The sequence below is a fragment of the Poecilia formosa genome, unplaced genomic scaffold, assembly GCF_000485575.1.
Source record: "Poecilia formosa unplaced genomic scaffold, Poecilia_formosa-5.1.2 Scaffold17, whole genome shotgun sequence".
NCBI lineage: Eukaryota > Metazoa > Chordata > Actinopteri > Cyprinodontiformes > Poeciliidae > Poecilia > Poecilia formosa.
In genome coordinates this window covers 4,060,370-4,087,189 of record NW_006799956.1, presented here as the reverse complement: position 1 = coordinate 4,087,189, position 26,820 = coordinate 4,060,370, and the positions used below count along the sequence as shown (strand labels likewise).

The 26,820-nt window shown below is 40.3% G+C and overlaps 1 protein-coding gene and 1 long non-coding RNA gene across 2 annotated transcripts in view; one reads left to right on the top strand and one right to left on the bottom strand.

The window, feature by feature from the left end:
* LOC107835650 (uncharacterized) overlaps positions 1-3,208 on the top strand; it is a 50,269-nt gene extending 47,061 nt beyond the window's left edge. The window contains exon 3 of the long non-coding RNA XR_001661463.1: positions 2,845-3,208. This is a non-coding gene — a long non-coding RNA (uncharacterized LOC107835650). The remainder of the gene's footprint in view (positions 1-2,844) is intronic.
* The window catches only part of cspg4 (chondroitin sulfate proteoglycan 4), a 93,344-nt gene that overhangs the window by 64,898 nt on the left and 1,626 nt on the right, over positions 1-26,820 (bottom strand). The gene's annotated exons all lie outside the window — the stretch shown is intronic.

Genomic DNA, 26,820 nt, shown 5'->3' with positions numbered 1-26,820 from the left:
ACTTTAATAATCCCATTGTATGTTGAATTTAAATAGTTTTTATTTTGGCAGTTCAACAGACGGATTGCAAAATGACAATAATGATTTTGCTGTTGCACCACCAGGATTATGTCTCCAATATACTTTTAAGTTAAAAAAAAGTTTTTTGTCTTTGAAGCTAGTGTGATCCAGGGCAGAAGATAGCATAGATAATGAAGCAGAAAGTCACATGCAGGTTTTTATTTCTCTCCTGTTTTTCCCCTTTTTATTTTTTGAATACGCTGGCATGACAGGAAACGGTGTGACAGCAGCTTATTCACTTCGCCAGCTCACAACCCTGACACTTGAAAAATACGCTCCACCGAGAGATTACAATAATGGTGACAGCAACACCAATAACGACGACGCATCGCCTCTGTTTCAGTGAGGCTGCTGCAGGACATGAGCTGAAGCTTTGTGCTTGTCCTTCAACTAAAACAGCTGAAATCAAGAGCCAGATGCCTGTAAATGTTTGGCAGCCCACCTGCAGAGATCATTTACAATCGAGTTAATTGAATAATGTGCAAGTACTTTGCAATGGCAGCCTAATTAATGGCTAACAAGGGATTGATTCATACAGTTGGCAATGCATGCAGCGTTCTCAGACAATATGACTCTGCTCTTTGGGTATGTTAAATACAGTTTTTGTAAAAGAAACATGACATTTTGTTTCCTCTCATCAAGTCAGTTAAAGGGTTTGGTCCTTGATTTTTTTATTTTTTTTTCACAGACACATGCTTAGAGTCTATATTTAAAATAGCAACTTGAAGTTAGCGACTTTTTTTTTTTTTCTTTTTAGAACGTTTTGTGTCTACAGAGCATTTTCTTCTAAACATGTATTTTGTTTTTGTCACTATGGACAGAGGGAAACTTGTTTGTCATGTTTTCTTCAGTTTATTAATTTAAAACAAACAAAAAAAACAACAATAAATAAGTAAATTTTATTTTAGTAGCCAGACACCGGATTAGCGAAGTCCAAAAAAAAAAAAAAAATCCCTCCCTAAACTTGTTTTGGGATGTGTATTGAATTGTTCATAGTCCTGGAAGATCGGCTCGTTTTTATTTTTAGCCTGGATCAGGAAGCTTGTTAAAGTAAGTGGTTTGATGATCTCAAAGCTCTGTCTGGTGGGTGTGTTTGTGCGATGAAAAGGCCGGTATGATTTTGTGTTTCCAGCCTATAAAGACTCTTACAAACACCAACAACGCATTTTAAAAAATGACTGGAATCTGACACAAGGAAGCCAAAACAAGGGAAACATGGCGATTTCATTTAGCTCAGAAAAGAAGACAAACAACAGAACTTTGTAAAACCAGTAGATGACAAACCAACACATAAACTAACGCAAACATGAGGCGACAAAGGCGTGGATGACTTTGTAGTACCTCCTGTTTTTCGTGATATCGCGATCGCGGACATTCACACAAAATCAACAGATACCAACAAAAAATAAAATGGGGACTGAAATATAACCACGAGGCACTTCTACCATATGGGATCCTGATGAATGATCTTAGATGAATTGAGATTTTTTCATATCTTACCTTAGTTTTGGCTAGCTTCGTTTATTTTGCTTTGGCATTCTCCTACAGCTGTGAGCTTAGTTCAGCTCCTTGTAGCCTTTCATAGGCATTGTTGACTTACGGATGTACATCTGGAAGTAAAAGACTTCTGTGTGTTTGTTTACCATTTAAATAGGATTGTCTCTGAAAGAGGTGGGGCTGCTGCAAAATTGCCTTTCTGATACTAGTGGAGTTAATGGTGTGTTTTAATATCCACACCAGTAGTGAAAGTAGTGAAGACTGTTTCCACCCATCTGCCAGAACAACACAACAGACTTTAGCTGCGTTTCCATTGACCATAAAATTGCACACATTGGAATTATTGAAATAAATTTCTCAATGAAAACACACCAACTAAAAAAGCAACACGTTTTTCGATTAAAATGTTTTGGCACTAGTATGAGGTGGTTTTTTTGGCTGTATCGAAATTAGTGTGTTCTACAAAACTGCAATGGAAACACTTTTTTTACGCATCACACAATCAACAGCTGGATGTTACTAATAATGGAAAAGATAGAAAGGACAACAGGAAGTGGTAGGAGGAAGATGGTGCGACATATTTTGACTTATCGCGTGAACAAAGTTATTCGCATGTGATTTTAATTGTGTTTCTTACACAATTGAGGTGTTCCCATTAAACATTTCTGACATTATTGACTAAGTTTTGCTCAAGTTTGTAACGGAAACTCGCAGGAATCCTTCTGAATTCTTTAAGTCTCTTTGGTTGTTGTGCATCAAGAGCTCGGACCCCCTGAAGAAAGATGCTACTTAATCAATATCTTCTAAAAATTAAATTTCTTTTAATGTTACGCTTTTGATGTATCTGAACTGACAATAAATTAGTTGCTTCTGGCTACGTATTAAAGTTTCTCATGTGGAACACAATCACTGATGGTAACAAAACCCCAATTCAAAAATGATCAGCACTAATAAAAGGTTAAAACATGTCTGTCTTTGTGCTTTAAATGACATCCTACACATAGATGCACAACAGTCCCCCGTCTGCTCTTAGCCTTTAATGAGCCACAGTTTAATCTGACACAAATCCAAACCCTTCTGACCAGATGAAACACCAAATCAAATGGTGACACTAAGGTCGTCTTTTTAACCTTCAAGGATGCAAATTTGAACCCTTGAACGAGCTTCATGGTTGTCTACCGACATTTTTTCATCTTAGTAAGGGTTTAGTGAAATCCGTTTTAGCAAGACATGTATGTTTTGGCGTGAATCTGAGGCTGAGTGTTGAAAAATGTCTTCTCTTTGCAGCGATTCCTCCTCCACACACCTGCTGTGTGGAGAATATGCTAACATTCGCGTTCGGCTACGGACACGGAGACCTCGAGTTTACACAAGTTTTCACCATTCTCAACAAAAGCTGAAAGCATCTGCACAGCTTTATTCAGGCCACTGTGAGTAAACACCAACTGAACATACACAAAGACAGATGTAGTTTTTTTTTTTTTAGTTTTTTTTTAACTTTAGCTGAGGAGCACAACTGAAACTGTTTAGCGTTCCTGATGACATGGAATGTATTTTACTGCATTCGCTCTTTAACTCTGCCAGGCTTTGACGTGGTTTTGGGAATGAGCAAAAAGATCTCTCTCTCTCTCTCTCTCTCTCTTTCTCTTTCTCTCTCCCTTAAACATTTATAAGCTGCAGGGTGACTCTGTAGCAAAGAGGGAGAGGCAGTCCAAAACCCAGGAAACTGCTTCCCCCACCAAAAAAAGCAAACCAAACAAATGGCACAAAAACGTATTTTTCAGATGGCATCTGTAAAAGGGGCCTTTGTACCCTCAAAAATCTGCTCCAACCAACTAATCGCAGCAAAGGAAAGGGCAAGTGGAAAAACGGAGTCAAAAGAGAGGGAGTACGCAGTGTACCCGGTGGGAGGAGGGGATTTTCTAACGGCAAAAGATGTATTTTGAGGCAGACGTCTCCTTCTGGAGGCTTCTGATACGCGGTTCCACCAGAAGGCCTTGGCGTATCGTCAAACCCATCTTTCAGCAGAATCTCTCTTTGCATAAAGGAAGATTCATAAGACCCCAACAGCTATATCAGTTATTTTGTGCAGAGATGCTGCACATGAGTTGTTTTTCTTTTTTTTTTTGACAATCAGCTTAGTGGGTACATTGGCTGAAGTGTTTGTTCAAGAGGAAGAAACCCAACGCACGCCAATCACCTTGTCTCCTAGTCCCGAGTCTAGAAACCTCCTATCGTCGCCACTCGGGCCTGTGGCTGCAGCGTCATGAAAGAAAACCCATTTCAGTCTTTCTAGCCATTTATGACAAAATTACATATGTGCAGCCTCCAGCTGTTGGTGTTCTGAGCACTTAACAGCACTCCATAGATCCAAGGCTGTCAGGAACGTGCAATGAAGCATCTTTTTCCCTGCTGAAAATGAAGAGTAAAGGATTGCTGCTGGTAATGACTGTGCTGAACAGACGTTGGCTCATTGCATCATGCGTCATTTTCAAAGAGTTCAGCCTGAGGTCTGAAATTTGTTCTTTACATTTCTGAGAAATCAAACCAAAAATTGAAGATGTTGGGCGTCATGACTTCTACGCACCGCGACTATTAGCATCATTAAATGGTAGCTTGGGACTTTGAAAGTAAGGTACTGTTAAGAAGTTGCAAGGTTAATATCCTACCTGGAGAAGATAGTGCTGTTGTTGGATTTTCTAAATTCCTACTTAGAAATACAACAAATGCACTTCCTGTAGTTGGTATTCCAACCAGAAATTATGAAATCTCCAGAGTTGTACGTATTTAATTACTCTTGTGACAGTTTCTGTCGTACAAAGTAGTGTATAAGTTTGGTTGTACACATGTTGCTGTGGTATTGTCTGCTTAAAATTGAAAAAACTAAATTTTTAGGCTGCTTGGTGGTCCTGTTCTTAGCATTGTGGTCTTGAAACCAGAAGGCTATGGTATAAATCCTGACCTGGGTTCCTCCTGGATGCGGTTTCCATGTTTTCTGAGTTCATGCATCGGTTGTCTCCAGGTACTCCAGTTTCCTTGTAGGAGAAGGATGACACCTTACTTCAGAGACAAGGCTGTTGGATAATTGTTCTTTCTAATTTGTCCTTTGGGAAGTGAATGTGTGTTTCTCTGGTTGTCCTGTGGGTCTCTGTCTTGCCTGGCCCGACTACCTTACAAAGACAAGTGGGTATGAACGGATAGATAGATGAATGGATAGGTAGCTATCATCTTGTTCTGCAACCAGATTGCATTCGACCTGGATAGAACATCATTCCCAATTCCTGCTTCAAACACAAACTGAATCCATATTAGCTGGAAGTTACTTTAACATGTCAGTTTCATCGAGTGGCACCTACTAAAAGTCACCTGCCTTTTCACAGAACCTCACTGCTTGAACTGACGATTCATATTTTGAATAAATTTAAAAACTGGCATATGATGCAACCTATGCAGAAGCTCTTCAAGATGCAAAACCCTAGTCCTGCAAAATTGACATCAATGACGTGTCTGGCCTTATAAATGTATTCACAGTTGTTTATTAGAATTTAAAAGAGGATGAGGAATCAATTCCTCGGGCCAATTGGACGCCTTGTATCTTCCTGACTGCTAAAGAATGACAATGATTATCGATTATCCTGACAAAGTCATTCAGTCATTCAGGTGTTCTACAGATGTTCAGTGGGAAGAAAATACATTTAAATGTGTCGTATAAACTGGATAAATAATGTTTTTGTCAGTAACACACGTCATGGTGGGGTAAAGACCTTACTCCATTGGGTCTTAAGTGAGCTAAAGATAGATGGATTAAAAATATAGATAGTAGCTAGATGAATGGCTAGATAACTATCTAGCTATGTATTTAGCTAGGTAGCTAGATACATATCTATCTAGCAAGCTAGCTAAATAGCAGCTAACTAGCTATCGACCAGTGTACCTAGCTAAGTATAAAAATACCCTAGCTAGGTATCTAACTAGATAGCTATGTATCGATCCAGGAGGCGTCTTGCTAGCTAAATAGCAGCTAACTAGCTTTCTAGGTAAACACCTAGCTAAATAGCCATGTATCTAGCTAGACAGATACTTTATTAGACCCATTTATGACTTTGCTCGTCATAAGTGGGTCTGAGTAACTTACTGAGATGTTAGGTTAGGTTCACTTCTAACATTGGACATTTTGTGTGTGAGATTTTAAGCCCGCTGTGGGGCTGCTTAGGGGAAACGTGTAATCACAGAAAAGCTTGGGGTGAATTTGTGTAGTGATGTTCAGCTGAGTTGACTCCAGTGTCGACAGTCAGACGTTTTAGCTGCTACTGAAGTTCTGCACACGTCTGGAAAAAACTGACTTGAGCAGAATGCAAGTAAATGAGGCCACAAACCACAAACTGAAGTGAGATGGACCGGAGTGAAGCAAAGTCTGCCTTCTCCCGCCTCATCTCAAAGGAAGCACCAGTTGTTCTTTTCCCCCCACTCCATACGTATGCATTCTGTCTCGGTCTCTAAAGAGGTGAGATGGAAAAATCCCACAGAGAAGGAGTATGTCCACATCATACAACGAGTGTTTCACAGCCAAACACCAGAATGGTTCCATGTGTCCTTATGACTCAGGATCTCGTGACGGTTTTAGAGGGAGACCATCATTTTGCTGCATTTCACTCAACAATGCACAGCAGCCCCTCTCTTTCCAAGCAATATATTGTTTTGTGTTGGCCAGAAGAAGTCACAGAAGGGGAGTATATCTCGCCTGTAATACATGACACCTGCTCAAGCCTTATTCATAAATCCAGAACTACAGCTTGTTGGAGTTCATATTACCCATCACACACACACACATGCACACGCACGCACACGCACACGCACACACACACCCGCACACACACTCTTTCTCTGCACAGACCGACCATTTCAGGCCCACTTAGATTGTTTCCAAGTGACCTCACTTTGGAGTGATGCGATTCAGCAGTCGGCCCGAGTTCAGATGTGGACCACCATCAATGGTTTATGAATGAATTTGACAGAGACCCAAAGAGGTCTGCTCAGGTCAAGGTAGAACTATTATGTCTGTGAATGAGCGAGACGTTTGACAGTAGCACTAAACATGGTGCTTCAGACATCAAGAAAATCACATTTTGTTGAGTAAATCTTTTACTAAATCCATACACAGTCGCATGTCAGATTTCAAAAACATCGGTGTCTTAGCTAACCCAGACCTAACCTTTACCCAGGAACATCACTGGGTTATGGTGCATGCGCTTTGACTTTCCTTGTTTTCAATGTGTCTTATCGGCTGAACTCCTGAAGTTGATGTTTATCTTAGCTGGTAGTTTGTCTTGGCTGGTAGTTTAATGCAGTTGGGAAGCATAAAATAAAGGCAAGGAAACTAACACAAGCACTTAGCATTTCTGTGTTTTGGAAGTCTTTCTGACAGACGTGGATTAAAGGCAATAAAGTCTGATGGATGGAAACAGTGCAGCTGCTTTGCATTTCTCCAACCTGGTTCTCTGTATAAATGTCTAGCTGTCTCCACCCTCACTCAGAGGCTCAGGAATGCTGACCTGAACGCAGAGAGGCAGATGTCAGGTAATAGCTGAGCATTCCCTGGCAATAAATTGGTATTGCAGATTTCCAGAGCGGTGGTTTTTGTTGGTGGGTGGACAGGACTCCTCAGGTCAAAAATAGTCAAAGCGTGTTGTAAAAATATGCATGCATCTTAAACCTTTACGCATTTTGTCACCACAAAAAAACTCTACATTCTCTATCTTATTTGTCTTCTTTTGTTATATGGCGACACAATGTTGCACAACCGTGAAGGAAAATGTTCTTCTGTTTTTCTAAATTTACTGAATAAACAGAAAAAGTGTTGCGTGTTCTTGTATTTACTAAAGATCAGTTTTCAAGTCTGGACACAGAGTCTCTCAACTGGATTTAGATGAGAACTTTAATTGAACCATGCTAACATATCCATTGGTTTGATCTAAACTATACCAATCTGATGGCATGTTTGAGGGAAACCCTCTAAGTTTCATGTCCTTTGAAGACGCCAGAAGTGCACTATGCTTTTAGTTGATGTGTTTGAATTTTTATTTTGTAGGATATCAATAAAATGAAAATGTTTTATGTAGGAAAATAAATCTGTTTGCTTAATGACTTTTGGTTAACAGCAAACAGGACTTTTTATGGCTTTTTCCGAACAAGGTTTTTCTCCCTAAGTACTGTCAGCTTAAACGAACAACCATATCTTGATGGGTTTGCACTTGTGCCATATTCTTCTCATTTTGGGACGATGGAGTGAATTGTGCTCTGTAATATCTTCACAGCTTTGGTTGTAGAGCACCTTGCTTTAAACCTCTCCATAACTTTATCCGTGATGTAGCCTGGAGTGTTCCTCAGTCTTCATGGTGCTGTTTTGTCCATTAACGTTCTCTAAATGTGTGTTTAATCGAACTCTAATTCATTTGTTTAGGAAGTCTGGTTTAATTGGGGAGGTGTGAACGCTCCAAAAGCAGGAAGTGGACTATAGTGCAGGGCATTCTGGGTAAACGCAACCAAAACAAATGTGTGAGTCTAGCGCCAGCAGGAGAAATAGCTCTTAGTCTTTTGCCAATTTCAAAAGAGAAATTCTAGAACTGCTAAAATCAGTTTTTGCTTAAATTTTTATTAAGAAGGAAGTCGTCTTCAGAGGTTTTTGTGTTGTTTCCTTCAGTGGTTTTTGGTGCAGTGACATCACAGGTGGGGGGTGGAACAGGTTTTCGATTGGATTGGATGGTTTGACTCAGTGCCGTGTGAAAATGAACCTCGCCAGCTGAAGATGTAACAAATGTTGCAACTTTGGTCCTCAGTCTGATGAGTCTACTGGACCATCAGATGTGAAAACACCCTAATGAACCTCTTATGTTGTCACAGAACATATGGAGTGATACTGAGATGAAGCAACACTCAGATGAACTCTATTCAGAAATTAAATGAATTCTAAACAGGATGTACTCAATTTATGCGGTAAAGGGGGGGTGAGTACAAATGCATGCCACACTTGCATACAAACTGTTCATACAGTGTACAGTTATCCAGTACTCTGTGTTCGTTTATCACTAAAAATAGCTATCAAATACACCAAAGTTTGTGGTTGCATGGAACCAAATGTGGAAAGGTCAGAGGGTTATGGATCTTTTTATTTATTTTTTTGCCAGGCTCTGTATATTAAGGCAAGTAGTTCCCAAAAACACACGGAGACAGTTGCCTGCTTTAATCTTAAACTTTCATCTCAGAAACCAGGAAAGGACAGGAATGTAGCAGCGTAGCTAGCTCTCGGCTAATTTTGGTTGTGGAATTCTAATAAGAGTGGGTTTCAGCCTGCAGCCTCTTATAAGGGATGTTCCTGACTGTTATTTGGCTGAGTGCAACTAAAGCTTATCAAGTCGTTCCACGTCCATGTCTCATATTGGTTACAGTAAAGTCTGGACTTGTCACCTAAATGCATCTGGGAAGCAGAAACACTGTGTAGAAAAACTGGCAGACTTTAACAGGATTAACAAATTTCTCAAGATTTTATTGGCAAAGCTTTTAGCCTAAAACCTTCCATCATCAGTTTGCCAGGAAAATATTTCTCCAAATATGTTGCTTCATGTTAGATTACACCATGCAGAAGCAACAGCTGCAGAGCTAGTTAGGGTGAAGGCTTCCCCCTACAGAAGGCAGTCACAGGACAATGTCGTGCTGTTGGAGATTTTTTGTAGCGACACCCATCATGGTGAACCCCCTGTCTGTTCCGTCGCCCCCAGGCACTCATCAGCTCCTGACAAGTTGATGCGCTGTCAGGTTCAGCGAGAAGGGAATATGCATCGTCAACATAGGAAACCTAGCAACCAGCTCTGAAACAGACGTCTTGTGGAGAGATAAAAAGTTCAGTTCCTGTTTTTACTTCGCATCTGATAGCACTTTGAGACTTATGTAAAGTGGGTTCTGAATAAAACTGTCTTATTATTAGTATTAGTAGCATATTATTCTTTCTACAAATGCACCGAGTTGATATTAATGTCTGTATCGGTCGTGATACTGAAAAAAATTCTAGATCGGGCATTGGTGACAATGCGACTAATCCATAAGGGCGGATCAGTCACATTGTCTGATCCGCAATGTGAACGCACTTCAGGCTGCATTCACATTGCAGCCTGAAGTGACCCTATTCAGATTTTTTTGGGGTCAAATCGTATTTTTTTTTGCCATGCGACCTGTATGTGATCTCCAGTTTGAACTGCAAACACGCTGAAAGTGTCCCGCATGAGCAGTAGAGGGCGCAATAACGTCTCGGTGTTCTGCCAACCGCCATTAAAAGAAGAAGTGCTCAGTATTTGTGAAGGTAAACATGGAGGCTAACCATTTACTGATGGAACAAATTAAAGTTGTTTTTACAGCAGCTTCACAAACTTGTGAAGCTGCTGGTGTATTTAATTGTGCTGTACTGGTGCAGAGTCATCAAATAAACTTGTCTGAGTTTTAAAAAGTAAACATGAAGTCAACTCAGTGTTGTTTTTCTGTATCAGAACCCTCATATCTGTATCTTTCAGTATCGCAAAGTGAAAAAAGTGGATGACTGCATCCCTAATCATCACTGCATAGCCTCAGATCTCCAGCTGTGGTGTGAGAGTCGACTGCTGCTGTAGCTTAAACCTGATTAAAAGTGTCTTCCCTTTCTTCACCTGCGGCTCCCATTTGAGACTGAATTGGAGCTAATAAGTCAGCCCGGCTAATGATAGCTTCCACCTACTGATGAGGGCAGAGCAGCTGGTCATCATGTTAGGAATAAATGGCTACCCAGAATGGCCTCCAGTCTTTAGGTTCAGAGCTTCGGGGACCTGATCTGGTTTTAAAAGCGTGATGCCGGCTCTTTTCCCCATTCTGCTTTAGAAATGTGCATCTGGCTACACTCTATTAACTGTTTCTGCATTTCCATTTTTTAAGCTAGCTCTCAGTGGTTTTCTGAGAAAGGTAAACAAACACCCGCAGACCATCATTAACCTCCTAAATGAACCCGTATAAGAGCAGTTTCAGTTTTTTCTATCTCAGACTTCCCTGAAGGAAACTGCCATCCAGTCATTGTTGGCACACTAATGTGGAGCAAAATGCAATTTCATAGCCTTCTGAGACATTTTATTTTTTTATTTTTTTTTTGGTGCCGATTACGTGTGTCATTATTTGTCAAGAAAAGTCTGAAGCTCTACTTGGGACGGAGTAATGTTTCCACCTCACAGAAAGGATGGAGAGAGCGACAATTACGTTTCACCAAATCCAAACAGGAGCAAACAAAGTTTGAAACATCCTCCTGCGGTCGCTCGGGACAATGGGAAGTGATCCTGAGGAGAACCTCAGGAATGCGTTTTTGGCCGTAAAGCGACGGGACGCTCCGGGGTCACACGCGGTCAGCTTGACCATCTCTGGCTCCTCGCAATTCCCCCAGGGGCCGCGACTGACAATGTGGTGCATCAGGTTGCATAGTTGGCTGCAAAACACAGGTTGTTCAGAGCGATCCCTCCTATCATCTAGCCCATTTTTTTTTTTTTTTTTTTAGGTTGCATAGTTGGCTGCAAAACACAGGTTGTTCAGAGCGATCCCTCCTATCATCTAGCCCATTTTTTTTAAATTTTTTTTGCCGGTTTTGGCCGATCACTTGTTGACTTCATAAGGACTCTGCTGCTGCTGCTGCTGCTGCTGCTGCTGCTGTCAGCAGCTAAAAGATTCACATTCTTCTCCCTCAACTCTCATTCTTCCCATCCACAAGTGTTTGAGGAGGATTTTGCTATTTACTTTTTCTTTGCTTCAAAGCAAAGAAATCAAGCATATAATTGTTTTCGAGCTCGCTCTTCTGAATTTCCTATGAAATGTGGAGAATGTCTGGAGCTGCAAATATGTGCTTGGTGGCAAACCATGATTTGCCTTTTATTGGCAAAGAAAAATGAGATCTGACGACTGAATACAGACAGAAAGAAGCTGCTGTGGTGTAACATAACTGGCTGGACACATCATGAAGGAGTTTCAGCTGCTAAAATGGTGAATAAAGTTAATTTAAAAAATGTTGCATCATGCCATGTTAACCTTTCCTTCTTCATTTTAATACCCTTAAGTTAACCAGCTGGTACTCATGGACTTTAAAGTTGCATGTCGGTTTATTAGGTAGTATTTTTATTTAATGGTGGAGGTAACAGATTTAAGCGTTATTTTCCAAAAGTGTGTTGGAAGTTTCCGTCAGATTTCCGTAACTCGCCGACTTTTTTTTCTCCGGAGGTTACGATGGATATACAGAAACTCACCAGTTTCTTTTCCTCTGAGACGTTCCAGACATGTATCCTGGATTTTTAATGTAACTTCCTGGTTTTCCTTAAACTTTCTGAGTAGATTCAATAATTGCGATGTATGACCAGGGGGATAGTATGTGGCAAGCTCCAGGGATGTTTCAGCTTAAAAAACAAAACAAAACTGAAGTAGGAAGTGATGAGCAAAAAGCATTACCCATGCAAATCGTTGCTCTTGCACGGTTTTGTTTGACTGTTTATATCATTAATATTGTGCTTGTTTGTTTTAAAAATCATAACAACATAATTGATGATTAGGTGACGTAGTTGCAAAGGAAATAAATAATAATAATAATAATAAACAGGTGGAGGTCCACTGTACATTAGAATCACTTTGGAAAGAAATGGGTGTCTGCTTGGTTGACATGTACATTTTTATATAGTTCCTCAAAAACGTAAAACAAAGATGACGTAAGAGGAGAAAGCGTTATTTAAGAAACCGAAAAATGTGAAATGATCTTGATGTTGTAGTTACACAAAAGTAAACATTAAAAATGCTGTTGCCATTTGAAACTGTTCAGAAAGAGAGTTAGTCCAAATACATGTAAACAGCATAAATGACACGTCAGCTTGATGTTTTCTTAAATCCCTAAAGCCATTTAGACATCCTGGAAGGAAAATGTAAGGTGTCCCCAGAGTTTTCTGGTGCAGTGGCCCAACACCTGTCCAATAGCTGGGAGGCTCTCAGTCTTCAGAGAATTATCTCAACACAAAAATCCTTAGGGAGATTAAAAAGGTCTGCAAAGTACAACTAAAGAAAGTTTGTAAGGTTTTTTTGATCTATAGAGAAAGGAAGGGCATGATTTTTCACTCTGTAGACTCCAATCACATTGAGGCACCATGATGGACTTCGGAAGTGACGCCTGGTGTATTGGACAGAGCGACTGCAATCGTTTTCCATAGTTGTTTCTGCCAATATGTCCACGGCTTCTACTTGCTGAAGTCGAGATGATTTGTCTGTGGAAGAAATGCACCGAATTCTGCAGCACATCTATGTCAAGGTTGTCAAAGTCAAGCTAGCATAATTGACATACTTCCTTCTTCCTTGTTACTTTTTTAATTAATACTATTTCCTGACCAGTGAAAAGTGATGCCTTTGGACCTTATCTTGTGGTCCTGGTGTTGATGATTAGTAGCAAAGCACTTTTACATTTATACATCAGGTGTACCTTTAAGATTTAGCGCGTTATGTTGACAACTTGACAGCTAAAACCAACGGTAGTCAACTTTCAGAAAGTCTTGCACGCATGACATCACGTTGCAGCGTGTCTGTGATCGAGACAAGTATTTACAGCTTTTAGCGGTTAGCCAATTGTTGTAGTTCACTGATCCACTGTGTCCCCAATATCATGATTCAGTGCCATTTTTTTTTTTTCACAAACTGATTTTGTGATTTCATAGTGAAGATATTTACTGTTGATTCTTTGCTTTCTTCACTAAAATGTTGAAAGTTTCAGCATCTGATGTGCAAGAGTCCCTTCCCCCTTCCCTGCTCCACAAGGAGCTTGGCTGTGGGACTCAGCGGACCGGAGCTGTGTGTTTAAGGCCCGCTGCGCAGCGCTTTATGCCACTGTAGACGGCCGAACCGTGAGTCAATCCAAACTTCATGGGGCGCATTATTTCCTCTGGTTATTTTAAGCCTTCTCAGCGAGCCGGATGACGACATTCGCTCCGGCTGCCGAACACTGGATTCTGTGTGAACCACAGAGCATAAAGAATACACGCCCTCACACGCGAGCCTACAGTAAACATAACCATGAGTTCACACACACACACACACACACACACACACACACACACGCACGCACACACACACACACACACACACTGCGCCCTCCCTGGATCGCCTTCCCTCCTTTCCCTTTTTTTCGTCAGCCTCATGTGAAGCCAACATGATCTTTTGTTGGTGCTGCAGTTATATTTATCATCCGCATGCTACTTCAGTCTGTCATCTGCCAGATGCTGGGTCTGGTGCCACCCTCCACCCCTACCTCTCCACCTCACCCCCGGCTCTCCCCTCAGCCCCATTGCCCTGTTGATTTCGTCTGAAGTTACTGCGTAATGATGCCGTCTGGCCTCAAATTACTCGGAATGTTTCTTGAACCCATGGCAGCGCTGATGATGAAGATCTTCAACAAGTCAGGAGCTGGCGCTGACCTGCCTCTGTGTCGCCATGCTGCACAAAGCAAGCGGCCCTCCTGAGCGCCATCTCCCGCCGCCATGCTTTGGGAATTAAAGCGCAGGAGACTGGCTGCTGCCGTGAAGCGGGCACATCATAGTTATTTACATCACCAAGAATTATACATGTGGAAAAAACAAATTAGGACACTTCCTTTCGAGGAATCCATCGAGTGCTAGCAGGGAAGCTGAACACTGTGTCAGAATTAACTCTGACCAAGTTTGATGGAAATCTCTCATGAAGCATCCAGGTGTGCAACACCTTCCACATTTTGTCTCATTGCAAACACAAACTACAAAGGTTTTTATTGTGATTTTGTGTGAGTAAGGCAGTAGCCCAGGGCCCATGATTTTTTTGGGCAGCCTCAAAGACTTTCCTGTTTTTTCTTTTTTTCTTTTTAATGAATGCATATTTTGTAAACATTGTACTTCATGTGAGACTTAAATGCCCATATCCAAGCTGTATTAGTATTTTGGACTTTTTATAAATGGTAACAATGCAAAATTTTCAGCTATTGGCCACATTAAACCTACAATTCATCAGTTCATGCTCACTGATGAATAGGTCTACATATTACTGAATATAATGTAGAATGAGAAAAACACATTTTCTTTAGTAAAGTCATGTGGGCAACCATTCTGCTTTTTGACTAGTGGTGAGGACTGCTAGCTAAAATGTCAGTTGCGCTAACCCCAAAGCACTAATCATAAACCTAAGCTCTGCTGATGCTAAAGCTAAGTGTGCTAAATGTCTTTAAAGTTAGCAAAAGTTTGCAGCAGGGCAAAAATAAATTAGCCCTGCTGTTAGCGCGTTAGCAGAAGTGTGTCCACCACTGTTTTGGTCAGATTAGACCAACATTGAATGTTTTATCCTGTATGCTATCTGTGGTAGAAATCTATGGAGCTAAATACAGTCTTCATACTTAGTCCATGGGGCAGATATGAAATAAAATCTTTTTGATCTTTAAAGCCTTAAGACTGGGGCAGAATGTGTCATTCCAGCAGAACAATGGCCCTAAACAGACACACAGAGCTGTGATGAAAGAGTTTACATCAAAGTATTTCTGTATTAGACCGCCACAGTTAAAATTCAGACCCGAATCCATTTGACAACTGGTGTCAAAACATAAAAATTGAAGCGCAAACATTTCAGTCCCTATGTTTTCAATTTTTCTTAAGGCGGTAGAGGCATACCCAAGTAATGAGGAGTGAATATGAACGTAGTTAGCATTACAGTGGCAAAATTTGAAGACATTTTGCGTACGTTTGCAGCAGACTAAACGTCGACACATATTACCTTTGGGCTGAAGCTCAAGTCTTTTAATCTCGAAGGCAAGGCAAACAGTATCACAGAGTCGAAAGCTTAATCACAAGAAAAACAAACAATTAGTCCTGAGTGCGACATCTCATGATTAGCCGCTGTGGCCTTGTGCTTATGAGTCATCTCCCCTCGGAGCTCGGGGTGGTGGCGGGTGGAGGGACTCCCCGGACTGACAACGGAGTTCTCTTTATTTAAAATAATGAGTCATGCGCAGCTACCACCGCTGTAAAAATAGCAGACTCAAGTCTCCAGGGGCAGTGTGAACCAGACGGACCTGAAACAGAATCCAGCCTCGCCCTTAATGAAATCCAACACATGGCTCTGTGGTTACACACATGTATCTACACACACATACATCCAGCTTTGCCCTGTTGAATTTGATTTATCTGATGGAGCCACCTACCCAGAGGCTGGAAATTTGCTGACAGAACATAATCAGGCCTGATAGCAGCCCAGTCCGTTTCCAACAACACTCTGGGCTTCTTTAAACTTCACTGACTGCAGCACATTGACGTCCTTTCGCCACCTTTTTTCTTTTCTTTTAATTTTATTTTACGTCTATATTAGGTAAGAAAGAGCAGGATTGGGGGAGACTATGTGATTAAAACCCTTTTTAAATTTGTCTGGCTCCAAGCTGACCACGCCAGCTCCAGATGTTGGACAGGGGAAACCTCAAGCTGTTCCCAACACCGTTTCGACCAATCAGGAAGGATGTGATTCATGCTGCTTTCCCAGAGGCTCCACTTGCCTTTTCCACGCCAAAACTAATGTAAGATGACTAATTAGGACATGTACAGGGCCTTGTAAAAGTTTTCAGACACAATGTCCTCTCAACTTTGTCACATTTTTTTAACAATACAGAGTCAAACTGCCATGTGTTTTTCTGGGATTTTATGTGATGGACCAACATTACAAAAGGAAACGGACTCTTGGTTTTCAAACTCTGGTGAAGCAGATGGATGATCAGCAAAGCAGCTGCAAGTTGTTCTGGGTAACGGCATAGAGCTTCACATGTAGAGACTGAATGTTTTGCTATTCTTCTTTTTAAGATCTAAATTAGTCAAACATTTTCAGTAAGAAAAGTCTTGGCCAGTCTTGCTCAAACAAACATGTTTGATTTAAACCACCCCATTCATTCTGTATATTTGTTTTGCTTTTGAAGCCTTTGTATTTAGCTCCTTAGATCTTCCCAATAACTATCAACAGCGTTTAGCATTTACCAACCAAGCCAACTTGGTATGGTGTCTTATTTTTTATAGCTCACATAGTGTAGGCCAAACCCTTCATGTTTAGTTTCTTTCACATGTTAACTGTGACTTCCAAGCGGCTTGTGGCAAACGTTCACACAGGAACACCTATTTCCGAAATAGGAATGCTTTCCCATGCGCCCACATGAAAACGGCACTTTAGGGAACCCAAAAGTTCTTTTATTTTTAAATAAAACTCGTTCTGGAGTAAAAGTTTTGCCCTCGCACAATGGTAAGGACAGTAAAACCGCCTTCTTTGGGGAAAAAAATTGTAATTTTGATCTATAACCCCAAATGCGTCATACATAAACAGTAGCTTCTTATGTTATATGTTTTGTTTCAGTTGCTACATAACGTTCTACGCAAGACTCCATTCACACTTTGTTTTTTGTTATCGTTTTCTTGTCGTGTTTCCCGCTAGCCTCATGTGGAGACTTTATGCACACGTGCCCTGCTCCTGGTTTAGCGCCACTCTCAGGTCTGGAGGAGTGAAAACATTGTTTGTTTTCCTGGCGTTTCCGTGGGAATGAAAACATTTCTGAAATGATTCTGTGTGGTTAAAAGTTTTTTTTTTAAAAACAACAACCTGTTTTAGAAATAACCTTCAGAACCTAAGGGAAATTTTTATGCCTGTTTTTATAGTAACACCTTTTTTACATTTTTTTTTAGAAAAGCTCCCCTACTTCACAATTATGCAACACTTATTGTTATCCTGTCACTTAAAATCCCAGTAAAATACACAGATGCTTGTGCTTGTTAAATGTGTGCGATACTGAATATTTTGATATTGATCCAATACCAAGTAAATACAGGCCCAGTGTCGCCGATACTGATACTGATAATTTTAATTCACTTTTGAGTGAATATAAAAAACTTATGACCTCTAAGTGTTCTTTTGTTTTGTTTTGTTTTTTTTCCCTCTGAATTATCTTATTCTGGCCTAAGACATAATTTTAACAAAGTTTAAAGGTGTCTACTAAACACTTTATTAACATACTGACACAATTTTGCTTAAAAGAAAAAACATAAATTGAGAACAAACCAAAAGAAAATCTTTTTGAAACTGAGAAGTAAAATATCAAAATAAACCAAAACTTCAAGGCCAAATTTGAAAAAGTATCAATTTTTCCCTGTTAGTGTCGATCCGATACCGACTTGATATCGACGTTTTGTACTTGTAAAATTTTAAATTAATAAAATAAATAAGTAAATAATCACTGCGTCGCATTGTAAGCTGAGAAGGCCAAGTGCTGCTAATGAATCAAACATGACGATAATATGTAACACGTTAAAGTGGTTACGGCCCTGTAACAATAATGGCTCCTTTGAAATGATGACACTCGCCGTAAACAAGTAGGAAAGATCCTAATGATTAATCCCTCCGGGACAAACCGAATGATTAATTTCACAAAAGCTCTTCTGTTCTTCTTTTTATCCAGCAGATAAAAAGAAACAATGGCAGGCACAAAAAAAGAACGCATTCATCTTCAGTCAAAACGATAAAAACAGACAGTCCTCTCTAAAAGGGAAGAGAGAAAATCAGAAAAGAAAAGCCCGTGGAGGCCGTTCATATCGAGGCATCTGGTCATGCATAATTCCTGCTTATTGAAAGCTTGGCAGTCCTGCGATGATGAGAATTTTCTCTGGAGTTTTCATTTTGGGCACCAAACTCCCCAAAAGCTCTTATCAAGAATAAACATGCATTTCTGCTGCTGCTGCTGCTGCAGTGAAAACAGGGGCGAATGTTTTCTCTTTGTTGTTGTTTTCTCAGGGTCACAGCACACTTGGATTAAAAAAAAAATAATGTTCTGCCCTTGGTCAGTGCGCCTCAGCACAGCAGGTACCCTGCCTGATCCTCTACCTGTAGCTTAAGATGTAATTCATGAAGTCTAAGAGCAGCAGTGTTGGTTTTATCCACCCTCTGTGTTGCTGCGCGTACTTATTCTTAAAAAAAAAAAAAAAATCTAAATAACTGCAAGATTGACTGGATGGACAAGTCAAACTGACTCAAATAAATCCCCTGAAATTTCTACTTTGAGGCTGTAGATCTTGAACTTTAGCTTATAGCAAGATCCACTTTAATGACAAATTTATGCTAGCTGTAAAGCTACATTAGCTATCTTCTGACATCACTTTGAAAGCAGAACATATAACTTTAAAATGATCTAAATTGTGTATTTCTGCAGGCTTTCAACAAAGTTTCCAATTTAACATTCAGTACTCTTCCAGAATTAATTTTATGATACATTTTTGATACATTTATAGACATTTGAGTACATAACTGTTCACATATGCACAGAGCTCAAACTATCCCAAGATAATAAAATAAAAAATATAACAGGAGGAATTTCAATGCTTTGTTTCGTTTTGGCAACTAAAGTCCTGATCAGGTCCGTTTCAAATTTCAAAAATAAAATAAGATCTGGACAAAACTAAATGAAAGATGATGGATCAAAGATGAGGGTCATCATCTAACTTTGAATTAATCTTTATTTTTTCAGAAACTTGATGGAATGTAATATAAAAAGCAACATACACAAAGTGAAGCTTTATCTATACCCAGTTTTCTTTTTTATTCCCCCACTTGAAAAATAATAAGAAAATCCAATTCAACACTCTTCCGGACATTTAACGCACCAGAGCCTCTGGGTTTGCTCTACTTTGACAGAAACTCCACAGACGCCATATTTCTTGGGAGAAGCGACGGCTGTTGTTTTTCTTCTGCTCATAATCGTACCGTGTGTTTTCCAGGCTCTGCTCTGTGTTTAGCGTCACCCTTTGATTAGAAGTTTTTTTTTTTTCTTTTTTTTTTTTTTCTGTCGATCTGTTATGACTGTGCGGTCACAAAGCTCTGGACCGCGTTCAGACGTGCAGAGAGTCCAAACCGGACTGTGGTGGGACCGGTGTGGCTCGGGTTTGAAGGTTTAAGTTCACCACTGAAACGACAGAAACACTTGGAGGTAGAAAATAATCCTGTTTTCTTTTCACTGCATGTACCCGATTAAGTTGCCTTGACATTTATTTACATTTATTATTTAGCATTAATTTGCTTCACTGTTTTTTTTTTTGTACAAATTATCTTAATAAAAACACACCTTTAGTGTCACCAGTGTTTACTTTTATGCGTGAACTTTGGTAATCTGCCAATTAAAATGAGCTGAATATGGATCCAGGCAGCAGGTTTCATAGAAAATCAATTCTAGACCCATAAACTATAACCACCAATGACTTTTATTTACTTTTGCAGAACCTTTTCTTGTAACATATGTATTATTTGACAAATTGGTACATCACTCAATTTTTTTCTCATCAAATTCACTGATAAATTTGCTTAATGGAAATTCACTAATTTTGAAAAAACTAAAAAGCTTTTGTGTCCAGTTAGGTGTTTTTTTTTGCCGTATTGAAATAGATGAATTTCACAAAACTGTAGTAGAAACATTTTCTTCCCATCACGCTAGTCACATGATCAACAGCCAGATGTTACCACTGGCAGAAACGACAAAAAGATGACAGGAAGTGGTAGGAGGATGGTTTGCTTTGTTTTTTTTTCTGACATTACACAGTTCATAAAAAGTTTTGTATTATCCGAACTCATTGAATCCAGAGCTCTTCTGTAAAATCGCCAAAACGCCGCATATGTAGGCAGGGCTTGTTACTCCAACACCTGAATAAGACGCCAACGTCTCCTCTGATGGATGATGGCAATGAGCGCCAGCTCCAGGGCTGAAACATTAATAATTCTCATGTTTACATCTGATTTTTAACGACTTGTCATGTGAACAAACTTATTCTCATTTGATTTTAATTTAATTTCTGATTCATCAGTAACACCGCAATTGCAAAATTGTGTTTTCCGTTTCCACATTAGCAGAATATTGACACAGATCTGCACTCATTCGTAACGGAAACGCAGCTACCGTCTTTCTCCCGCTCTGTTGATTTCCTTCTTCACTAGAAAAGTTGAGTATTATCCTCTCATGCGGTTTGGACCTCCTGTTGCTGCTGCTGTAGGTAACACCGTGCCCCTAGAATGCATGAAATAACACGGCTACAAGGTAATCACAACAATCTGAAATCCCAAATTGCCGCTTATGGACCTTGAATCTGGGTGTAGCCCATTTGTCACGAACTGCTGCTCAAGCATTTTTTTGCTGCCGACGTAAAAGAGGTTCCAACAACGAAGGAGCGCCGCCGCGAGACGCCCTTTGACCTTCCCCCTAGCATCAGAATCCGGGCCCGTGTTTATGTAACAGAGTCTTTTGTGTACACGAGCGGGCTAAATGAGGTCTATGTGTGGGCTGCGTTCTCAGCAGATCAGAGCCCCAAAATATAATCCGAGCAGCTTGCCTTTGACAGCCAGCCATCTCAAAGGGAGCAGCGCAGGGAAAGATCATCTGCCAAGGGAAAACAAGTCCTCAAGGCGAGGGATGTGTCTCTTCTTTCTTTTTTCTTTTCTTTTTTTCTTTTTTTTTGTTAAGGCTGCTGAATCACAGTGAGAATCAACCGAGCGCTTCCACTTTTTCAACTCTGCAAGAACTTTCAGCAGGAATAGCAAAGCAGAATTGATCTCTTTGTTTGGAAAGAGGTTCATCTGGCACATCTGTGGAGGACGACCAGATGGCTTCAGCTTCTGTTCCCCCCACCAAAGAGCGATTCTGTCCAGCGCTACATGAGTCACACTTCATGTTTGCAGATATGGCCGTCTTTCGCCGCAGATATCGTCGCTTGGCGCTTCCCATGTGACTGATAAAACACGAGATACTGCAGAAGACGTCGGAGCGGGAGGGACAGAGACGGTCACAGTCATCCCACTAAACAGTCACAATGAAACCAACGTTCACAAGCCAAATGCCTGGCAAATGCTTGGTTCGTAACTAAAATCATGCACTGCTTGGTACACAGTGACAGCTCTGCTGAACATTTCATTTACTGGCATAAGGAGGAGAAAAAGGTCTTGAGTTTCCCTGTTGTGTTGACAAAGTCGGCTAATTAAGACTCGTCGTCAGGCTGAATGATGACGCCCGGTAACGAATGTGTGGCAGAAGTTTCCACTGGTTGAAATTGTGCAGCAGCAATTTGAGTAATTAGAAAAAAAAAATCAAAAACTGAAAATATAAATGACTTCTAAGCGCTGTGAGGGCTACTGTTAGCTACCCATTAGCTGCTAACAATGCTAAAGTTGACATCTGGGCTGTTTTACAGTTTCTTAATGAGGCTGGACGGCTCTCTAGTTTAATATCTATAATCTTAGTTATCAAGTTTGGAGTGGATTATTCTAAAATGATCAGAGATTCCTTAAGAGACAGTTTGGGAACTGTAAAATTCTGATTTTAACAGCTTTGACATAAAGCACTTTTAATGCTTTTCTGAGAGTTAGATATTTAGAAAATCTGGATACCTAAAACATCACCAGACCTGGTTGAAGTGAACTCCAGAGTTCGGTTGAACTGTGGTCCGATTTGTTGGCGGACCAGAATTTGCTTTTTTGATCCACATCAGAGTCCAGTTGCGCGTTCAGATCCCCCCAAACAAACCAGACTCTCTGGACAAACTGACCGGAGTTAAATTAAAGTGGATTAAGCTGGTCTGGTGTGAACGCACCGTTAATTGTTCTACTTAAAGATCGAAGTACATGCAAGACAGTAAACAAAATCTCAACACGACCAGTATAAACAGAAATATTCAAGGTTTCCAATCATTTGTATTCCCAAATGTAACCTATGGCCTTGAGTGTTTTTTTTTTTTTTTTCTTTTCTGGGGGATTTGTGAGTGTTCTGCCTGCGGCAGCTGCTTATTCACTAATCTGGCCTCGCTCCAGGGCTAGCCAAATTTACTCGGGAGGATAAACTGAAAAAGTTTTTTTTTTTCTCCAAATGATCCAGAACTCAATTTGCAGATTCTAACCAGCCACACGTGGTACTCTCACGTTTTATTTGTTGTGTTCGGTCCAACTTCTATTAATAAGATGCTTAAATAAGCTGCCTAAACGTATTGGCTCGTGTTTAATTGTTTCAAGGTTAGCTCAGTTTTCACAAATAGCAGGACGGAGCAGCTGTGGTTGTAATTAAAAGAAATGAAAGAATACGTGACGTGCCGTCTCGTTCAGGCACTCTTTAGCATTTCTTTCTTGCAGCCGAAACGATTATCCGACCGAAGCGGCGCACTTGGATGACCGGCAGAGTTAGCATGTGTTGCGTGTCAGGGACACCTTGACAGAAGTGAGAGCGTTGCTGCTACAGGAATCCAGCCTTTTTAGTAAGTCTACTCTGGGCCCCGATCGTTGCATTTACAGGGCTGCTTACTTTGTGGCTGCAGGTTGGAGGGTGAGAGGAGGAAATCATCCTGTAGGGAAGAGATGAAGTTAGAAAGAAGGAAAAAGCAGGGTGAGGCTGGCTGCTCACACAGACAACTTTAGCTTCTCAGCTTCAAGGATGTTTGCCTCGGGCCAGAATGCCCCAAATATAGTTAATAAACCATGACTCCCTGAAACTTTGTGTCTGAAAGTGGCAGCCAGAAATGTCAGGCTAGCAGTGAGGGAGTTACATTACGAGAAATAATATCAATATTGATTGCTTGAGCGATGTTAGAAGGGGGTCTTGCTTTCATGAAGCCGAAAGGACAAGCTTGTCAGCGAGCAGCATGTCTCCTGGACAAAATGACTCGCGCTTTGAGGAAACGCTAAAGCACAGAAACCTCCGGAGTTCATATAGAAACCAACGTTTTGAAGTGAAAAACCTGGCTCATTTTCAATCGTCGCTCATTAATATTTAATGCGTTCTTTGCCTCACAGAGCTGAAGAGGGAACATGTTCTTCGTTCACTCATGAACAGATGCTGCTGCGTAGAAGGGAAAAAAAGAAGTCCAGCTCCTCTCTTTAGATTCATTATGATGGTTCCAAACCTTTGCTGACATCTGGAGCTGCACCCGTCTTAGCTAAACCTGTTGGAGACCGTTCACATCAACAAAGAAAGTTCTCTTGGACTTGGTTTGGAGATTTTAAGTTGCTTTTGGCAAAGTACGGTTAAAATTCCCATCGATGTCCAGGTGTATGTAATGGAGAAAGCAGACCTTCACCTTTACGCAAAGATTTAGGAAAGAACAAAATATGTTCCCTCTGAAACGTCCTCACATCGACTGTATATACACATGCATAACTTTTCCACTCTTAAGCTGCCGTATGTCATAATTTGGTCAGTTTTGTCCATTATTATGGATCAAAAGTTGGCGAGACGACGAAGGAGCAAAATGACTAGCACACCTTCTAGTCTGGTTCGCTGTTGTAGAGCCCTGAACTCTAAAGTTCTTCAAACTTTATTCATAAATACTATTTTTTTAAATGCTTTTTGACATATCACATAAAAAAAGTTGATGAAACAGCAAAATTCAGAAAATTGTCCTAAATTTCATACATTTTTGCTGGAGGTGGTTTTTGGATTTTGCGAAAGAGTGAATGTGCAAAAAAGGGAGACAGAAACACGTTTTCCGAATAAGTTCTGATGCAGAAAACTTTCCAGTAATAATTTAAAAAAAAATCTCAGTATCATCTCTGATCTGAATGGAGGCTTTGCAGCGCTTCTGATGCTCAGAGTCTGAGAGATGTTCCCCGATTTCAAAACTTTAGCTGTCGCTTGTTATTCTGGTCTCCAGTGCGGCTGCAGACTGTGTTTCCAGATCAATATCAAAACACTGAGATATTTGATTGACGCAAAAATGGGTAATCCATATTTGTGTTCATAATTTAATTGTTAGGTACATGTACATGCTTCATGTGTGATTGAACCATATGGATTCTCTGTTCCACCTGTTGAATGTGAATTAAACCAGATGAAAATGAAATTGAAGTTGAATTGAATTATTTTCATTTTAAAATGACGGGTAAGAATGGATCACGACAACTTTTTCAAAATGGCGGGCAGGGAAAAGGTGATGGGAGACCCATTGGTAAAACTCACCTTTTAAAAGTTATTGAAACCGATTCAAGTTTATTTGTGAAAAAGTAAACCAATAGGCTCCATCTGCCAGGCATTGATTGCATAAAAATCTTCACATCCATACGGGATCACTCATATGTTCACCTGTTGTTCAACCCAAACGCACAAAATGGGTTTAAATGGGTAAAGCAAATTTAAGATGCTGTGGAAGGTTTGTTAATGGGGCAAGAAAAAAGTGATGACATGTTGACTGTCTGCAGAAAAGAGTGGCAGCAAGGAATCCAGCTCCAACATGTCACTCGAACACCATCAGACTTCCTGTTTTTACCAATGCAGCAACAAAAAGAGAAACTGTCACCATACCAACCAAACAGGCGTGTTTGGATCGGAAACATCCGGCCGGCCAATTTATTATTACTTTCTCTCTCTCTCTCTCTCTCTCTCTCTCTCTCTTTTTCTCTCCCTTATTCCGCCGAAAGGATGAACCTAAATGGTTGCCGAGGAGACGCAGAGGCTGTTGAGATGTTTTGAAGGAAAAAGTTGAAACAGGAACATGTCATGTCCAATTTTAGATGGGGCTATGATAAAGTGAGCATCCCCTGATGTGGAAAAGTGCTCTCACATGGTTGCTCAACGCATCGCGGCACAGCCTGTCTCCTTCTGAGCCATAAAAATGTCACTTTTACATTTCACAGTGGAGTCATATCAGCATCTCAAAAGTTTGCAGGATAGTTGGTATCCATTAAAGCAGCAATGTCATCTCTTACAGGTATAATAGTGGAGTCAGCCAGGCGCTTCTCAGTGAGACTGGATTACAAAAAGTCATTTTGGAGGGCCGTTTAAATTATGTCCATTTCCATCAAGCATTTCTGTTTGCAAATGTGATCATTAGTCAATTAAAGGTTAAACTCAAAGAACATTAACTTCTTTTATTTTGGTAACAAATCCTACCTGAATGTTTTAATTTGAATTTTGCTAAAATATTAACTACTTTTGTTGGTATTAAGTGTCCAGCAGAGAACAGTAAGGTTGATATGTACACACAAGTTCTGTTTATAAGCAATAAACAGAACTTGCTTATAAACAAGCAAGTTTATAAGCAAGTTATAAACTTGCTTATAACAGTCATAAGACTGGATCCAGTCTTATGATTGGATCCAGTCATAAGACTTCAAAACAGAATGTAATCTTGTGTCCAGCTTTAGCTATTTTACCAATAGCGCTAATGATAATGTCAAGCAAGCTTGCTAGCAAGTAAAGCTTCTTGTTACTGTGGTTGCCAAGGAAACACCCCACCCTGTTAGAGTAAATTTCAGAAAACGTGTATCCATTTTGAAGTATTTGCTAAAACCTCTTTATCATGAGGTAGCCATCACTGAAATGTAGCTATGGCTACGTTTAGCATTTTTCTATCTGTTTATTTTTGTCACAATACTAATACTAAAGTACATTTTCCTTGCAAGCAAAACGTCAAAACTCTGAAGCGAACTTACCAATAAAACACACGTTACAGCAAATGAAGAGAAAGTTCATTACATTAAATTTACCTATTTTGCAAACGGTTTATACCTTAATCATAAAACAGTTCTTATTTGAGGACGAAGCTTATGACCTATTGATATAATGAACTAGAAATTACCTAATGTAGTTTGGCAGGTACATTTCATAAAAAGGTTAAGCTATGAAATCTGTTCTGTAAAGGATTTGGTGACGCCTACATTGCAACACAGCTATGGCACCTGGATGCCTTAGAAACTCAGAGTCAGACTTTCCACCAGGGGGAAACTAACTTCTCCACACATGAAGACTTTTTATGACGAGGGAGGCTCACTGCTTCATCTGAACAACTTCTGCTCCTGGGCAAGATGTTCCAGGACCAGACTGGTACAAACAGAGCCCTTAATAACAAGGAAGGTGACAAAAAAACAACTGAAGAACAAGAAAGTGTTAACGTTCTTATTGACTTTTTTTTTTTGCATAAGCGCTCATCTGCAGCTTGTGGTCGGCATTTTGTGGCGCGACCGGAGCCCCCAGAATCTAATCAGCAACTTGGCACATCTGGTCAGCATTAGCATTTAGCTCTCCGGGGTCAGCGGGTGGGCTTTGTCACACTGAGGAGGCAGGGACGCTGTAAAAACAGAAAATCTTACCAAGTATTTTTGTTTCTAGTGCAAATATCCCAGTAGACTTGAAATTAGACAAAACTGACTTATAAGTAACTTCTCAAGTTGCACAAGTAC